Source organism: Cotesia glomerata, linkage group LG4 (assembly GCF_020080835.1).
Source record: "Cotesia glomerata isolate CgM1 linkage group LG4, MPM_Cglom_v2.3, whole genome shotgun sequence".
NCBI classification, from domain to species: Eukaryota; Metazoa; Arthropoda; class Insecta; order Hymenoptera; family Braconidae; genus Cotesia; species Cotesia glomerata.
In genome coordinates, this window is record NC_058161.1 from 5,020,036 (window position 1) to 5,037,109 (window position 17,074).

The 17,074-nt window shown below is 26.9% G+C and overlaps 1 protein-coding gene across 2 annotated transcripts in view; it reads right to left on the reverse strand.

Annotated features, from left to right (window-relative positions):
- LOC123264290 (hybrid signal transduction histidine kinase G) overlaps positions 1-17,074 on the reverse strand; it is a 39,061-nt gene that overhangs the window by 2,966 nt on the left and 19,021 nt on the right. The window lies entirely within an intron of this gene.

Below are 17,074 nucleotides of genomic sequence, written 5' to 3' on the forward strand. Positions count from 1 at the left end.
TCTTATTGCAGAAACTTACATTTTTAACAAATAAATTTGTTCGAAAAAATTATTTTTGAAAAATTGGATTTTTAATTTTTAAAAATTTTTACATGTCAATTTTTTTTTAACATAATTTATTTGTAACAAAAATGTTCTGAATCTAGTAATCATTCTAATGTCGCTCTTCTATCTAAATATTATATTTCTTCTTTTCAGATGCAGGTTAGAAACAATACGCACTTTGTTTGCGCAGATCTACTGAGTTGCTCTAAGTGTCAAAAAATGCCGTAATTTTAAATGCTAATATTAAAGCTTTTTAATAGATTTCTTACACAAAAAAAAAATTTACTTGAATCAAATAAATAATTCTGAAGAATTTTATCTTTTTCATTAGACTAAAAAAATTCTTAAACTAAGAAAAATTTTTAACTTGAATAAATTTTGTTTGATTCAAGAATTTTTTATCTTTATTCAAGACAATAAAAATCTTCACAATTATTTTCTTGGTTCAAAAATTTTTCACTTCAAGTTAATTTTTATTTAAGTGTGGATTAAATTATTGACAGATTAAAATACGTCGAACTTTTTTTTTATGAAGAAATAAGTAATATTTTTCTGGATTAATAATGTTTTGCTGATATAAATTACCAAGTTTTTTTTTTCACAATATAAATCATAACTTTTAAAGGCAGTTTTATGAAAAACCATAAAATTTAATTATATATTTGCTACTAAAAATATAAAAATAATTCATTAAAGTTGCTCAAGATTGAGAAGAAATAAAACAACGTAGTTAAAAAATATTTCCGTTGAAATTAAACTTCATATCTTGATTAATTATCCAGGCATTATATTTTGTGACATTGTATTTCAATGCGAGGTTATGCTTTCATTTTTGTTGCTGTGTGAAAAATTGATATCTTTATAGCAATAATTAAAATTGTTAGTCGCTAGTATATAAACCGTATAATTATTTATTTTTTATCTTCTATTGTAATCAGTTAATGTTTAATTTGTCTTAATTAACTAAATCGCGAGACTCGGTATAGTGCCTTGGCTTAAGCCAAGTATCTTGCATATTTTACAAGAATAAGTTTCACCGTGTTTATACTCGAGTAATTTTAATAATTCTATAATTAACAATGTGGAAACAACATTTTTAATCAAAATATTTCAATTATAATTCTAAATATTGATTAATTTCTTCTTTCCAGATGTTACTTAAAAGAAAATTGCAACACCATCTATCGGAAGCCGCTCAAAGTAAATTTAATTTTGCCGGTAAAGAAGAAATCTATTTATTTCACCGCCATATTGATTGTTATTGACTTCATAGCTCTAATAGTGATAAAAATATCTTATGCAAATTAACGCATAAAATAAAAATAATTCAAGATTTAAATAAACTTAAACTCTTCAGTGAATTAAATTAAAAAAAATTGACGGATTAAGAACTAACTCGGAATTTTTGACAGTATAATCCACAAAATCAATAAATTACAATACGCCTGAAGGTATTAATAGCAACAATTAAAATAAATGTAAAAAAATTGAGAAAACTTTGATCGGACATGTCAGAAAGATTTATAGAACAAAATTGTAGGAGCCAATAGCAATAGTGGGTTATATACATTGTGAAATGCTTCGGCATTTCTTCTCAACATCACAAGAAGCTATATATAAGAAAAAAAACCGGTTTGGAATATAACCTCGTGAAACCGTTATTGGTCCACTGGTGTCTGATATGCAGACGCGGTGTGTATGTATCCAGTGCTACGCTTTTTCGACTATTATTTATAATTATTCCGTGATTGAAAATAAATACACATATAAATTTTTTTTATTCTGCCTCGTCACTCTCAGTAATATACATTATTAATACAGCGTGCGATGCTTCCAGCAATGTAGAAAGCACGTGTACGTCTTTGGGTTTGCCTTCTATTCCTTTGGTGCATGGTTTTAACGCATAGCTCTCGTTCCATATTTTATACTCGCGGTACACGTTACTGTTCTTTCTTCTACGTACCTTGTATGTTTGTATGTTTGCTGCATAGCACTATAATGCGCAAATAACATAATAAATGTTTATAAATATGTAGCTATATATATTTATAAAATACAGGTACGAACTAAATGGAGACCTCGAGGACCAGATTCGCATGCATTTTAACTCTTACTGACGCAGTTAGCTCGTGGGAACGCACTCTATTCACGAATAAATTCGCAGTCTATATCTACTGAGTGTCTGCTAATGAGAAATATGCTTTCCATTTCTATTTTACACTTTGTATCGAGGCTTGAACAATAAACTACTTGTAATCCTGCGTTGAAACTTAAATTATAGGGTTTCAAATAATTTTTATACTTTAGGATTAATTAGTTTAAATTTTTTATCTGCAGAACAAAATTTTATTCATTGATTTTAAAGAATATCTATATTTCTTCTGAAAAAAATTTTATATTGGGAAGAAACAATAATGTTTTATGCAAAGAAGAAAACTTTTTGACGGAAATTGAAATATTGACTTCTTGATTTACACAGTAAAAATTTTTGCGTCATTGCGTCAAAAAACAGTGTTAAAATTTTTTGTGTTAAATATTTAACACTTGTATGTGTAAATTTAATATTTATTTTGTTAAAACAAAACAAAAAAGTGTTAAATATTTAATATAAAAATTTTTAACACAAAATATTTTTCTGTGTAAGGAAAATATTATAGAATTTAAATTTTACTTTTGTTTTGAAATTTCTAAATTTAATTAATTCAAAGAATTTATGAAAAAAATCGAGAAAATAGAACAAAAAAAAATTCATTAGTGAAGAATTTTATTAATTTAATAATGCACTTTATAATATTTACATAAATAAGATTAGCTATATTTGATCGAAAAATTTTGTTCTTCATTTTATAAAAAAGCATTTTTTTTTTAAATATTAAAGAGATCATCAACACTTATTTGGAAGAAGAACTTAAAATGATTGAAAATTTTAATCCTACATAAGAGAAGAAATTCAAAAATATTGAAAATATTTAGAAACATTAAAAAAGAATTCTAATTTTGTCTAATACTTTTTTTTTTTTTTTTAATCAGAGCAAAATACTTTCTTTAAATCAAGGTGTTTAATAATATGATAAAATTGCAGTTATTCACTTATTTTTGATTAAAATAAAAATATATCAAACTAGCAGTTCAACCTGGCTTCGCACGGGTATTTAACAAAAATTTTCAACTATAACATAGCCTATGTCACCCGGGGATAGTGTAGCTTTTCAACAGTGAAAGCATTTTTCAAATTGGATTAGAAGTTTCGGAGCCTATTCAATGCAAACAAACAAACAAACAAACAAACAAACAATCAAATTTTTCCTCTTTATAATATTAGTATAGATATCACAGTGTCATACGTTATATTATGGTTAATAATCACGATTATAAGCTTGAACATTTTGTTTTTTAGTGAAAAATATAGCTAAAAGAAGAAATAAAGTAACTAACTTGATGATTTTTCAACTTTTTTACTGATATTCTTCTTTAATACTAAAAATTTATCAAAAATTACTATACCAAGCTTTAAATCATAAACCCGAGCATCAAATTAATTAAAGTGATAAAATTTAAAGTTAAAATGGGGTTGAAATTTTAAAGTTAAGAGCGGTTTATAGTTGATTTTCAAACGTGTTTTTCTCATGTATGTGATAAAATTTCGAAAAAAAACGCTTCGCTCTTCGATAGATAATTAAATTATCTATCGAAGAGCGAAGCGTTTTTTTTGGAAAATTTTCATTTATTTATGCATAAAATGCGTTTTAAGATTCCATTTGTTGTACAAGTATGACAGAGATACTTTCGTTTGTCCAATAGAGGGCGAGAGAGAGGAAAAATGTAAACCCTTCTTAAGTTTTTTTTTTGGTATTTTGAATGAAGAAACTTGTTTTTGAACAAAAAATATAAACTTCTTTAAGGAAAACAAAATTATTGCCAGTTTTTCAATCAATTTTGTTCTTCAATTAAGAATATTTCTTAAATCAAGTAATATTTTTCAGTGTACTTAAAAAGAACTTATATAATTAATTATTATCAAAATTATTTCTGTTTTTACAACTCGACCGATTATTTGAATTCTAAAAATTTTATATTAATTAATTCTACATTAATTAATTATAATTAATATTATATTAATACTACATTTATATTATATTTAATATTATATTAACCTTATATGTACTCATTATGTACTTGATTATTATGGTCCTTAGGGAGCACAATCTCTAGAATCAAAATTTAATAAATAAATAAACAAATAAAATAAATAGTTCTATTGAACCTTTATAAGACTTTTCGTGTGAGATCATCACTTCGGTATAATTTACAATAAGCAAAAAAAGGAAGACAACATAACAAGTCTCATAATTAATAAAAATAAGAATAAGTATAAGTATTTATATATTACTGAAGCCAAGACATTAAGAAACCGCATTCGGACATCCGGGTATTCGCGCGGGGGCTTTGCTTGATACTCATACCCATACTCTGTCTGTATCGGTATAAGTACAGAGATCCTGGGTAATACAAGACAAGAACCACTACAAGCTTCGAGGAGAACAGGCAAGGCTGTGGCATTTACCGTCGTCCTCTATATAATGTTCTATCTACCTTTCTCTTTCCATACTTTATATTATTATCTTTCCTTCTCTTCTTATTGAACTAAACCTACTGCCTGTACAATCCTACCAATACCGAACCGATATCCGCATGGTATGGTACTTTGCTTGTACCTGAGAAAATGAGTGTGGAACATTTACATGCATACATAAATACCTATGCTGCATACACTCGGTGTTGTTTAAATATGGTACAGTGCGTTATAGAGAATCGGTTGTTGTAGGAAACTAAATTGCGCAAGTAGATTTAACTCTGTGCAGGCAATCCGATCGAGAGATCTACAGATCTTCAGCTTTAGCTTTAGCTTCAGCTCTGGCATTGCCAATCCGCGGCCTATTTTGTGACACAAATCATCCGTCGATGCCAGATAATGTTTTAGATTTTTAGTATTTAAAATAAAACATTTATCTGATTAAAAAAAATTATTAAAATGACTGATTTTTACTTATTGAAAAATTAGGAACTAAAAAAATAATTATTTTGAAGAAAAATAATTTTTTTTGCTTGTAATTTTTAATTTAAGATTTTTTTATTCTTCAAAAAAAATTTCTTCCCAAAACAAGAACAAGTATCTTTAATTAATTCAAAAATTTGACGACAGATGGCGCTTAAAAATGCAGCCATTTTGGAGATAAATAAAGACCTAATTTTGAAGGTTAGTTTTTTTTTCTCTGCAATAAAATGTTAGAAAAATTATAGATATTTAAAACAATGGAATAAGTGTAAAATTTTCTGGATACATTTTTTCTGTAGTGAGTAAAAAAATTAGAAAAATATTTTTAACTTCTAAATTATTGTTAATATATTCTTCTAATGAGTCATATTTGTTTTTATTAATTATAAAGTTGTTGAAATCAAAAAATAATAATTATAATAGCTTATAATAATTTTTATTAAGACGTCTTGAAGTATGAATTTTAAAACCTTGAAGAAAAAAAAACATACTTCTTCTTTGATATTCGCTTGAAGAATATTACTTTCAAGATTATATGTTTGTTTATTTACTTATTTATTTATAATGATTATGGAGCAATAAGCAATGCTTCCTAGAATCATAATCATAAATCATGTATATAGAAATAGGAATAATTATTAACTTCCAACGATAAGATATTGGACATTAATCCTTACATTGCAGAGATATTGATATATTGAACTGAAATTCATAATTCTTTTAATTCTTACAAGTACAAATTACATTTTCTTCAAGATTTATCAAGCGTAGATTCTTTTAGTAAATTAACTTTCTTATAACTTGAAATTGATGACTCTCTAAGCTGTCAGATTTCTTCAGACTAGGAAAATCTAAAAAATTCAATTTTTTTTAGGATTTTTCAATTTCTTTTAACAGTTTGGATTTTTTACACATCTTAGCAATAAGAAAAAAGTTTTTACAGGTAATTTTAGACTTTATAGCTGATAAAAATATTTTTTTAGAGTCTTATATTGTATTTTAGGCTTTTCAAACAAATAAGACCCAAAAATTCTATTTCTTCTTTAAATTTTCAATTAGTTTTTGATTTTTAAAATTCTTACAGCTATTAGTGAGTTGAAGAAAGTTTACTTATGCCATTTAAGTCATTAAATTTGTTAGAAAAAATTATATAATCATACTTCAAGCTTTTTTTGACCAAAAAAAAACCTAAAAACTATATTTCTTCTTTGATTTTTATTTTTTTTTTTAATTTTTACAGCTATTAATGAGCTGAAGAAAGTTTATTTATGCCATTTAAGTCATTATATTTATCAGAAAAAAAATTATATAAATATACTTCAAGCTTTTTTTAACCAAAAATAAAACTAAAAATTCTATTTCTTCTTTAAATTTTTAATTTTAGAAATTTTTACAGCTATTAGTAAGCTGAAGAAAGTTTACTTATGCCATTTAAAGTCATTATATTTATTAGAAAAAAATTATATAATCATACTTCAAGCTTTTTTTAACCAAAAAAACCTAAAAATTCTATTTCTTCTTTAAATTTTTAATTAGTTTTTAATTTAAAAAATTTTTACAGCTATTAGTGAGCTGAAAAAAGTTTATTTAAGCCATTTTAGTCATTATATTTATCAGAAAAAAAATTATATAATCAAACTTTAAGCTTTTTTGACCAAAAAAACCAAAAAATTCTATTTCTTCTTTAAATTTTTGATTTTAAAAATTTTTGCAGCTATTAGTGAGCTAAAAAAAATTTACTTATGCCATTTAAGTCATTATATTTATTAAAAAAAATTATATAATTATACTTCAAGCTTTTTTTAACCAAAAAATTCAATTTTTTCTTTAAATTTTAAATTAATTTTCATAAAAACAATCTTTAATTCTTTAAATATCCAGCAATTAATCAGAACTATTGTAGAATATTTTTGAAGGTCGCAAAAATGAACGGAACAGATGCTCTTCTCATTATCACTCGATATAAATAAATCCAACAAATTAATCTTTTTGTCCAGCTGGTAAGAAATAAAAACATTAATGAGGCTGGTCAATTACTTGTATGGTGTCTTGAATGGGATGGATATTGGAGTAAAAAATAACGTGTGATTGGCATTGTTAATAAGACTACCGGTTTAACCATATTATACATTAAAGCTCAAATTCTACACATATATATATATATATATATATATATATATATATATATATATATATATATATATATATATATTATATGAAAGGAAGAAGGAAGACTTTATCGAGATGATCTGACAAGAAGAAATGGTCTTGTCGAGAAATAATAATCGGAGATGGTTACTTACTCACTTAACTTAATATTTAGGCGAAGTACTCAACATAATAAAGGAAGAGAGCAGACTTATTGGCCTGGGGTATCATTTAATGAACGTCCGTACTCACTAAAAAAAACCTATACTCGCCATCGTACTAAAATACTCACGTCCGGTTACGGTCAGTCGAAATTTAATGAGATCTCCGCTGGCCAGGTATATAAACCATCGCCAGAAGAAGAAAAACTTATCCGTTTATATATTTATATATTTATATATATCCTTTTAAAAGTGTATATATTTTATGTGTAAGCCGATAACTAATGTAACTATTTTTCACGGGTTTTACAAAAACATAGGTATCGAAATATTTATGAAAATTGTTTTTTTCAGCCGGCAACAAGATAAAGAAAATATTTACAGATGACCGAGAAGAAGAAGAGAAGAAATAAGATACATTATGGTGATGTTTATGTTTGAAAAATAAGTATATATATATATATATATATATATATATATATATATATATATATATATATATATGGGCACGGCGTATGATGATGAAAAGGTCACACACGTGTGCTTAAAGTATCCTACTCTGGACCTTTAAGAACGTTAATAATAATAAAGAGTTTAATAAAATACGAGTGAAAAAATGTGAAACAAGAGACGGTGATTTATGGATCGGTAAAATGAATTTTAATATTTTAAATTTATATTTTAGCTCTACTCGGTACATTTATTGATTGTTGATATATTTAATGATTGATGTTAATGTTGACGTTACCATTAATGTTAATGTTAATGCTCAGTCAGCCGATGAATTATTCAAGGAAGAGATAAAGTAAAAAGAGACGCCAAGAGGAAATGCCGAAAATTCAGACAGTGGTTTACTTTCGCAATGTAAGGGCATTAAAAATGTTCATCTCCGCAACGAAAATTGGCAAACTTTTACGATCGGGTTTATAAACCTTAATGATGAGTTGCCGGTCAGCATTATCGCTTCATTTGCACGAATATCAACCGCTTATTTACCTTTTTTATTCTTCCTTATTTGCTTGCATTATACAATCACGTTTTCTTCCCCCTCTCTGGGGCGTGCAATTTCTTTTTTTCTTCATTTTTCTCATCGGCATTATTTTTTTGCCACTCTTTTCTGTAAGATCTCTTCCTTTGCCCTGAAGCTACCGCGCACGCGATGTCTCTTTCTTCTGAATCTCGTTGGCAGCTTGTAGACACCAATTTTAAAAATAAATTAACAAAAAGTAAAAAATTAAATAAAAGATTAAAGAAATAAATATTACCGTAAAAAATAATGTCGGATAAATTCTTTTTTTTTTTTTTTTGACGCAGATACATCTTCATCGTAAAAATATTTCGAGTAAAAGCTGACCTTATTATTTAAAAAAAAAAAAAAAAAAACAAATTATATGTCGGCTTTAAGAAGTTATTAATTAAGTGTATTAGTATTATTTCCTTTATAGTTTGTAGAACAATTAATTACGAATAAATGATTTGTTATTTATCAAAACATATAAATGGTAATTTGAATTATAAAATGATATATCATACCGATAAGTCAGCTACAAAATATAATAAAACAAGAGACAGATCTAGTCTTAAATAAAAATAATAATTATAATAACAACAATGTATTTTTTTTTAACTGTACATTAAACAACAATAATAAGTAATAAATAATAGTTAATACTTAATGAAATAAAGTTTATTATCATGATAGGATTTATTATCAATAGTAATATCGATGGGAAACAATCGATCGTGCTGACTACGACCTTGCCTTGACCCAATGGAATCAACGTACTCGCGTTATACTTTCTCCATAGAGACATTGCACGCGAGACGCTCGATTGGTTTATCTCAATCAAACTTTACCAATACTTGTTATTATTATCATTATTATAATTATTATTATTTTGAAAATTTCAATAATAATAATAATTTTTAACAAAGATTATTATTATTACTAGCAACCTTGCAATCACTATGTGACCGCTGTGACTTGTGAACTATAAATATATAAAATTTTGCTTTATTAAATGAATTTTGTTGAATTGCACTGTACTTTTTTAATTATTGACTTTTTTAAAGATATAAGCTCATCTCGATGTTACACTCATCAAGAGCTTTCATTTGAGTACCCACATGCATTTTTGATATATTTTTCATATATACATATATATAATATATATAAATATGTGAAAAATTGATGTGGGTATTCAAATGAAAGGTCTTGATGAGTGTAATGTCGGGGTGAGTTTATATCTTTAAAAATGTCAATAGTTCACAAGATACGAAGTCATTTCTTAATTATGTTAAATTGCACTGTACTTTTTTAACTATTGACGTTTTTAGAAATATAAGCTCATTCCGATGTTACACTCATAAAAAGCTTTCATTTGAGTACTCACTTGCATTTTTGATATATTTTTCATATATACATATATATAATATATATAAATATATGAAAAATTGATGTGGGTACTCAAATGAAAAGTCTCGATGAGAGTAATGTCGGGGTGAGCTTATATCTTTAAAAATGTCAGTAGTTCATGAAATACAAGGTCATTTCTTAATTATGTATCTAGAGATAGAGCATTTTCGAATGCAGCCTAAATATCATATGACTACCCTGGCTACAAAATTTCGTTTATTCTCTTAATAATATAGATTGTTATTATTATTATTATTATTATTATTATTATTATTATTATTATTATTATGAAATGTAACATTTTTATAAAAAATTTTTACAAGAAAATATTTTAGAGCATTTAAATCTTTGAAGAAAAAAAAAACAATTTTTTTTTTAAGTAAAATTTCTATTTTATATTTTTCTATCAACAAATACACCCTATCTGTATAGAAATTTAACTTATTTTTATGTTTTTCTATCAATAAAAAATATCTAAAATAGCCGATTAACAAGTTTTTAAATCACAAAGAACTTAATTTTCTAAAAAAAATACTAAACTTTTCATAGCCAACCGGTCGTTCAACTTTTTTGGGTGGTATCTCTCTGACGTTAATACTTAACATTAAATTTCCGTAGAATCTTAAGTTTTTATTTTACAATAAATAAACACCAAGATTAAAAACAAAGTTACTACATAAAAAAAGGTATTTAATGTATAACATATATTTCTTCTCAACAAAGTTACAAACTACTCAAAATAAAATTTCAAGAGATTTTTAAATCTAAACACCTACTTTTTTGTCTACAAAATAATTTTATTCTTCAACAAAAAAAATCTCTTCTTTTTTTTTTTTGCACGCATTATATCTTCTTTTCATAATTTTTTCCAATTAAAATGTTCTTTAAACAACTTGACAAAAATGGGTTGATACAAATTGTAATTAAAAAAAAAAAACTCTATACATTTTAATAAAACTGACTGTCATAATTATTATTAAAAAATTTAAAAAGATATATAATTCCTTACGTGACTCATTGAAGTACAACAACAAAAAGAAGAAATAAAAGTAAGCTGAGCTAAATGCGATAATTTCTTTGTAGTAAACAAAAAATGCCGAAAAAAGGTTAACTCAAACTGCTACAGTTGGAGTAGCGGTAGAGTTTAAGCTAAAGGAGGCCGAACAAAGACCAGAGAAGAGAAGAAGGAGGTACAATTAAAAAATTATGAAATTCTTGGGATCATAATTGAAGCACGCCCGAGTACTCGTCGGCATAGTCCCCCTAACCCACTTGCTACGGGTAATTAAACGTCTCTCTGACGTACGTTCTGGTACGGGCTCAGGAAACAGCCTCTTTAATATATATAAATATAATATATATCTGTATGCCGTCGACGATTTACCTCAGGCATAATGTACGAGTTTATTTGGTTACCGTACCATTATATCTTATTATATTAACATACGGTAACGCGTCAGAATAAAAAGTAACGAGTCAACTTAATGAATAACTATCTTACTCCAGATCCAGATTTAAGAGTTTCAAATTATTGCGGAATATTCAACAAACGAACCCAGGATGTGTACACATAACATTTTTTTATTTCTTTTTTTTTTGCATACACTTATTTATTATATTACCCGAAGAAAATCTCGCCACGGTATATTAATGCTTGCGACATTATATATTAACGAGAATTATTATGCAATTTACCCGCCACGGCAAGTGCATGCTTATCCTGGACTGGTATGTCTTGTCGATCGCCAGATATATCTAGGTAATTTATATCCTTTTTATTGCTGCTAATAGTCAAGGAGCATGGTCATTGTTTCCATCCACCTTTACAGGGGTTTTCTGTCTATAGAGTACAAAGAGGTATTTATTTATTTATTTATTTAAGAAAAAAAAATTTTTTTTACTCGGATTTAAATGTATAATAATATTTGAGATTTAATTACACTAGGAGGTAATTATATGTCTCTGGTATTATAAACGCACCGCTCGGTCACGAATGCTCAAGTCCAAGTTGGTTTTAATTATCATTTTTAGCACACCGAACAATGAAAGGGTAATCGGTAAAAATGGATTTAAGTTTTTTGAGGTAATTTTTGATAAATATTTATTATTTTTAATTTATCATAAAATTAAAGTTGAAAATCTTGAAGGTAGTCATATTTCTTCTTTTGATATTTTTTAATTGAAAATAAAATTTTTAAGTTTGTTATTTTTATTATTAAATTATATTGTAGTGTTCAAAATATTTAAAATTCGATTGAAAACAATCAAGATAATCATTTTAATTTTATTGTACTGGAAAACAAAATTAATTAAAGAGAAATTTTTTTGATTGAAGAGTGAAATTACTTTGAAGAAAGCCGATTGTCTTCATTTCAAGTTTTTTTTTATCTTTGAAGTACTTATTGATCTTTTTTTATTAAATAAGTTGGATTCTAAATCAAAATAATTGAATTCTATGATATTGATATTATTAAAAATGGTATTTTTTTAAATTTATAGAAAAAAAAAGATAATAAAAAATGTATAGCATTTTATTGAAAAGTTTTAATTTATGAGAATTGAAATTTTTTATAGAAATCAAACTAATTTCATAAAAGTTTGAAAAAAAAATTATTTGATTAAAAAGAAATATTCTTAAAATTATTTTGAAGAGAACCGGCTGTTTTCATTTAAAAAATTTTTTATCTTTGAACTTCTTAAATCTCTTTTTTATTAAATAAGTTGAATTTCAAATCAGAATAATTAAATTCTATGATATTGATATTATTAAAAATGGTATTTCTTTAAATTTATAGAAAAAAAAGATAATAAAAAATGTATAGCAGTTTATGGAAAAGTTTTAATTTATAAGAACTGAAATTTTTTAAAGAAATCATGCTTGAACTAATTTCATAAAAATTTGATAAATAATTATTTGATTAAAGAGAAATATTCTTGATATGAAAAAAAAATTATTTTGAAGAGAACCGGTTGTCTTCAATTAATGATTTCTTTTATGAAACTAGTTTTCTGAGTGAAGAGAAATTCTATATCTTCAATCAAGCGTATGTTATCTTCGTGGGATGCAATCAAATTCTTAATCAAGAAACGCTTTTCTTCAAAACTAATATTAATTTTGTTTTTTTTGAAGAATTTCATATTCTTGCTTTAAAAAGTTTCTTCATTTAAAAATAAAAAAAATCAAATTTGAAGAAAAAATTTAAAGTTTGATCAAAAACAATAAAAATAATCACTTTAAATTTTATAAAAAAAATCAAGTTTTAAGAAAATATCTAAAATTTGATCAAAAACAATGAAAATAATCACTTTAAATTTTATAAAAAAAAATCTACCTTATTTTTTTTTGATAAAAAGTAAATCTTCCGAAGTATAAACCACCAAAGAAGAAAAAAGATCTCGGTATAAAATCAAGTGTAAATAATTCAACAATGTTTAATAATCCCATTAACAACACTACTTGAAAAGTGTAAAAAAAGGAATCCCAGAAATGATAGCTTTCGAAATTCTTTATATCTTCTATTTACCGATGATACTTTTAAAATCTAAATTTTTTCTCACAATCCCATAAAAGTATATTTAATCTTTTTTCTTGAGGGAATTTTCCGGTCGGTGAGGACGGACGCGGTTGAGCGGTAATAAATTGAAAATCCGTAAGAAGAAAATAAAAAGAAGGAGGAGCATTAGAAGAAGCTGCTATTCAGTAATAAATAAAAGAGTGAGAGTCGCAGAGTCATGCCTGTTAATTGGCAAGGAAGCGAGTGGGCTAAATGATAACATATCAGCATAATAATAATAATAATAATAATAATAATAATAATAATAACATCAATAATAATAAAAATAATAATGATGTATATCGACCACAAAGAGACGTCTGTGAAAATAAAAGTGCGCAAACTAATGCGATGTGTGGAAAGTGTTACACATTCGACACGTTCGCGTACACGCAAAAACACACACCGAGGGGATATGAGTCGATTAGCCTTTTTATTTTCTCTCTTTATCTCGTTATTTAGTTTTTTCAATACTTTCTCGGTTATTTTCTCGGCGCATACAGCTGAGCAATGTTTTATATTAGAATTATCAAGTATATTTATTATTTTATCCAGTAAATGTTTTATTGCGGCCTTTGGACCGGGTCTAAGGAGATCCACGTGAAGTAATCAAATTTTTAAAACTTCCTGAAAATTTGTAAATTTAATCTACGTAACCTAATAATTAATAAAAAAAAATTAGAAAAACGGTAGACCCTGAAGGCCATCCGTGCAACTTCCCGCTAATTCCATACCTAGGTGCATAAAACTGCACTAATGACGTTTTTGAGTTCTTCGAGCTCAAAAATACAATTTTTGTGTTATTTTGAGCTCTTCGAGCTCAAGTCTGACAGAAGTATCATAGAGCAATATTTTTAAAATTTTCAAACCTCACTAACTTTTAAATGAATCAACCAATTTTCACGCGGTTGGCAGTATTTGACGCAATTTTTTTAGTTTCATGAAGAATCTGCAAGTTTGAATTGATAAAACTAGGAAATTTGAAGTAATTCCAAAAAAAACACTTTTTTTGGTTTTCTTTCGTTCATGATATTTCTTGAACGAATTGACCAATTTTGACCGGCTTGACGGCGATCGACGTAATTTTTTCATGCTAATAGCTGATTAGTTTTTAAAATTGATCAGTGCACCCGTTTAAAAGTTATTTCAAAAAATGTCGGAGTTATGTTAAAAAAACACTTGTTTCCAAATATTTTATCGAGGATATCTCTCGAACCAATCAACCGATTTCCACGTTTTTGGCGGCGATCGACGCGGTTTTTTAAGCTCTGAAATTATTCTATATTATCAAAAACGATCCGAGAAGAAATTACGAAGTTATGTCAAAAAACACTTTTTTCGGTTTTCTTTCGTTCACGATATCTCTCGAACGAATCAACCGATTTTGACCGGATTAGCGACGATCGGTGTGGTATTTCAAGCTTAAGGGCGAATTAGTTTTTGAAGTTGATCGATAGAGCCGTTTAAAAGATATTCCAAAAAAACCACTTTCAAAAATGATTTTTTTCTTATTTTTTTTTAGATTTTTCAAAATTTCTCAAAATCTATCGGTCCGAATCGGTTCAAATTCTCAGGAAATCTAAGTTTGAGGGAACTCTTTAGAACGCCGTTTAGTACGTTCCGATCGGTTCAGTCGTTCAAAAGTCATAAGCGAGTCACATAGTCACACACACACACATAGTGACAACATTGCGGGGGTAGTTAGGGAAGCTTCCTGTGACCTTCAAACGTCGAGATCTGATGAAAACTCGATTTTTGCAAAACGGGGTGACAACAATAACTTCCCGAGTTTTGAAAATCTTCGATTTTCTTAGCGGGAAGTTAAAAATTCAGTTGTGAAAAATTTGAAAATTAAAAAACAGTAGATTTCCGGGATATTTTATCAAACAATTAGGTTTGAAAATTGTAATTTTTACATGTAGGTAAACGAAAATTCCACCAGCTGTGTATTTGGTTAAGAATTTAATGCAATTAACGATTTAAAAAAAATTTATTTTCATTGAAGTTGATTGAAAAAATAATAAGCTTTCGATTAAAACAATAAAAAAGTAGGTTTCTGAAAGTATTAAGGAGATATTTTATATTTTTTATGAAAAATTACAAGGAACTTCCGTTCTTTAAAGTCTTGTATTTGACTTGGCAACACCGCTTCTGAGGTTTTCTTTTTTACTTCCCAAGGGCTGTATAATATTTTTTTGTCCGAGGAAGGAGGAAAGCGGCAACTTTGTTTAGCGCAGTGAGACCAAAGTTGCCACTTTCCGCCCAGAGGGCAAAAAAAATATTTGTTTCTCCCGAATAAATGAATAAAAATTTTGTTACCAAATCAGTTTAGTACTCCGTACTAAATCCTTCTCTCAGTGTACACGGAAAAAAGAAAACAGGAACAATTACAGTATAAAATGTAAAATCGGTCTCGTCGTAATCAAAATTAGAAAAATTACAGTTTGAAATAACATTTTTCTAAATTCAATTTTTGAATTGAATTTTCAGAGCTTTCAATAAAAATATTACATTCTAGAATGTAATTCTTATAAAATCTGTAACAATTACAATCTGAAACTTTAATTTTTCCAGTTTTCATTACGAAGCGCCAAGTTGCATTATTTACTGTAATTTTTCGAGTTTTCTTTTTTCCATGTAAATTTTTTATTAATCAATTAAATGTTAATAATTATTTAATGAGTAAATTTTTCGGAAATTTCCTCAAAAATGTTATTAATTAATTTTAAGATACACAACAAAAGTATTTCTACGTATTATTTTTTTATAGACATTCTTTACACTAGTAGGGTATTTGGATATCCGTAACGCCATGTCACACATAAGACATCTGAAGTAAAGTTTACCATAAAAATAAAAAAAAATGGACGCTCCAATGTGAGACGTTACCAACACTAAAGCGCCCTCTGTACCGATGCAGCCTCTTTTCTTTAGACTTTACTTCTTTATCTCCAATACTTGCGTGTTTACATTTTTAAGTGGGGAGATTTATCGTCAGCGTATTTTTTACCCGCTGTCACCGCCAATGACTCATTCACCGGTGGATCTTTGACGTGAAAATACTGTTGCGGAAACGGTTTTACCACACACAACACAAACACACCATGGTGTGCATTATACACACCAATGCAGATGAAGAAGAAATAAAACAAAACAAACGTGAGTCAGAAGAAGAGATGAGGATGAGGATGAGGATCAAGGATGTAATTCTTTAAAAGTACTCGACTTGTTATTCATTAATTAATTAACGAATTAACGGAACGCTATAACGGTGGGTATTTAAAATGGTTTATTTGTCCCACAAGTAGGACGTACAAGAGTACCGAGACTACTTGCTCTTGCTCTGTATGAGTCTTTGGCTCTTTGTCATTATATACTTATTCTATACATATATTTACTCGGTCAGCGGCCATTTAAACACATTTATGTATATATGTATATATAACGACGCCCACGTGAAGGCCGTTCTCTTTTCTATTTTCGCTCGGAATTATTTATCAGGTATTTATAATATTAAACTTTCTTTATTTTTATTTTTAAAACTAATCTTTAATTTGGATTTTTTTTTTTAGAAAATTTAAAATGCAGTTTTTTTTAAGATGTCATGATATATCTTCATTCTTAAGTTAGCCGATATGTGTCAATTTAAAAATTAAAAGCTCTAAAACTTGGAATGAAATTAATTTTTTTAGAA